Here is a 2,930-nt window from a genome sequence, read left to right on the forward strand (position 1 = left end):
TCCGGAGTGACAGACAGGTGGGTCACCAAATATGTACATAGACCCTCTTCCCAAATCCCAACCCCAATTTTTATTTATGAGCACACCAACATTTTCTTCCTCGATCTTCCTCCTCCCGTCTTGACCACCACCACCACCACCTCTACTAGACCAAACTAATCCTCCTCCTCTCCAGAGCACACCGCCTTCCAGAAGCTTCTACACGAGGTAAGCGAGAAGCTAGCTTTCCCTTTTCCTCTTTCAATCTGACTTGGTGCTTGCAAGAGTGACGAGAATTTCATCTTCACCCTAGGGGTCCGAGAGGCTTGCAGCTCCAGGCACAGGGGGATCGGAGATCAGGTGCTCTCGAGCACATCACCACCAGGGAAACACGATCCATCAACAAATCTTTCCTCCTGCACTGGTTGGTCTTTGCTTCTTCGGCTCCCTTGTTTGCTTAATTTCCCCCATGGAAAAGTACTACTCCCCCAACTACTAGGCTAGGCCCACTGGAAGTCCCTCCTAGTTTGCTTAATCTGTATACCAGACCATGGATCTAGCTTCTGATCCTCCTTTTCTGGTGTGCATCTCCTAGAAAATCCGAAACGAAGGCAGAAATTCCATGGTTCAAGGATAAGCAAATTGTAATTATCCAACGATTTTATGCTTTTAGATGATGTACAATATTTCCCTTTGTTTTGATGTGGTGATCGGTGTCCGGTGGCTGAAAGGAAAAATAATCCGTCTTAGATTTTCTTATAGACCTCTCAAGTAGGGTCCATTATACATGTCAATTGACCAGTATGAATGGATGCTGAACTGATCAAATATCAGCATGTTTACAATTTGATCGACATAATGAAGTTTCATGCGGAGTTCATAGTGGAGGGCATAAAACTATTTCTCTTGTTGGACGTTTAGTCTGCTTGGCTCATGTTCTCACAGGGTCGTTGATCATACTACGGCTTCCTTGTTTTGGCTGCAAAGCTTGTCCCTTTGGCTTGAGCTAGGTATCAATACTACACAAAAAATGGCTCCGCAATTGAGCATTATTTTGATTTGGCTGCTATTCTATTGTTGTTCAAACCAATTAAGCAACTTTTATTGCACTGTGGCTAAGTGTTTCTCATTTGAGCACTTAGGTTTCCATCTATTTATTACCCATTTGCAAGATTTTCTGCCCCTAGCGATATACTGGCGAAACTCCCGTTCTGTTGGAGCATGCTTACTTTAGCTAGTGATTTGTGCATACAAATTGATATATGAGTGTATACTGGCCAAATAAAACTAGACCTACTGATCCCCTATACTGTGCATCTTCTAGAAAAAAAATGGTAAAGGAGTAACTGCTAAAATGTTTCCCTTTGTTTCGGTGTGGTGTTAATAATTTAGTGTTTCTTATTTTGTGAAAGGAAGGATGAAGTTTTGTTTATTATGCACTGTTTCTTGTGAATTAGAATATGACTGTACTCTTTGTCGACGGCCAGTGGTTCAGAGAGAAGCCCATTTTATTTTATTTTTTAGGCATCTCCACTATAGCACATGTCAATAGTATGAAATAATGCTAAACTAATTATACAGTATGTTAGCATTTTCATTGTGACAGTTTCATAGCTAGTAAAGGGCATCAGAAAATTGTTCTTGCTTGTTGCCGTTCGGGCTACATGGCTAATCTAGTGTTGTGAGTTGACTGGTTCCGTCATAGTCAATTCACAACAATATTGTTGATTTGCATTGGCTGCTGTTGTATTATTGCTTATAAGCCATTTAAGTTTGCACTGCGGCTGATTTCCACCATGTATTCTTCGCATCTTTTGTTGAACAAGCCTGTTGACTTGTTAATCCCTGTTCCTGCGTGCAGCGACCTTTTGCTAGCACCATGGAGCTCAATGCTAGCACTAGAAATCTGACGGCGACGAGCTCACCCTACTATTCAAAAGATGCATTCATTATCAGCTCTGGAGCTTCTCATCATCTCACAGGGAACATTCTGCTCTTCGATCAAGAAAGCTTGTTCCAGTACTATGACACCCTCAAGGTGGGCAATGCTTATCCGATGGACATAGTGGGATTTGGATCCATAACCCGCCCCAGTCTCACGCTTCCGGATGTCAGATACGTGCCCGGGCTCAAAGTTAACGCCGTGTCTATCGGGCAGCTTTCTGCAATGGATTACGACGTCTTGTTTATCAAGAACGGGGGGTGCGTGGTGAAGGAGAGGCTTGGCGGCGAGGTGGTCGGCGAAGCCACCCTTCTGAATGGCTTGTACATGGTCGATTATTTGCGGATTCCTCTAGACCGCATCTGCTTACCCGACTACGAAACAGTTGAGGCTGCTCTCGGGTTCTTGTAGGAGCTAGGGCCGCACTGCAACCCTTGGCTCTTCATCACGGCCGGCAACTACGACATGGGTTATATTATGAGGAACATATCTTTGAAGGCGCAAGGAATGTGTTGCCTGTTGTATTAGAGAAACATTTTTAGCATATATAATAATACAGTGCGTGCTAGCTTATGGGGCACTTTAGAAGAGGGAGAAAAATTGCCTGGGTCTGTTTGGATGGAGGGGTAAATGGAGTAAAAAGGGTAAAAAAAGGTACTTTTTACTTTTAACATCCAAACAATGAGGGTAAAAGGAGTTGAGGTCAATGTTTTACCCCAAATTTCTTTTACCCCTCTTTAGGTAAAACTTGGCTAGATCCCACAAAAAATAGGGCAATTATTGTATGGCTCTATCTTATGGCTATCCTACCAAGCCTAGCTACCTATTGAACATTAAACGTTATCCCCAATCACATTTACCCCTAATCCAAACACATTTATGGGGTAAAACTATTAGGGGTAAATGGTAGGAGTAAAACATTTATCTTGAGGTAAATTTACCCGAAATCATCCAAACAAGGCCCTGGAATTAACACTGTTTTGATTCTTGTTTGCGTTAAATAATCTTG

At 42.7% G+C, this 2,930-nt stretch overlaps 1 long non-coding RNA gene across 1 annotated transcript; it reads left to right on the plus strand.

Moving 5' to 3' along the window:
* The first annotated feature begins 251 nt into the window (after positions 1–251).
* LOC120644124 lies at positions 252–2,578 on the plus strand. The gene is made up of 2 exons (XR_005663420.1): positions 252–403; positions 1,841–2,578. It is a non-coding gene; the product is annotated as an uncharacterized LOC120644124 (long non-coding RNA).
* The last annotated feature ends 352 nt before the right edge of the window (positions 2,579–2,930 follow it).

Source organism: Panicum virgatum, chromosome 8K (genome assembly GCF_016808335.1).
Source record: "Panicum virgatum strain AP13 chromosome 8K, P.virgatum_v5, whole genome shotgun sequence".
NCBI classification, from domain to species: domain Eukaryota; kingdom Viridiplantae; phylum Streptophyta; class Magnoliopsida; order Poales; family Poaceae; genus Panicum; species Panicum virgatum.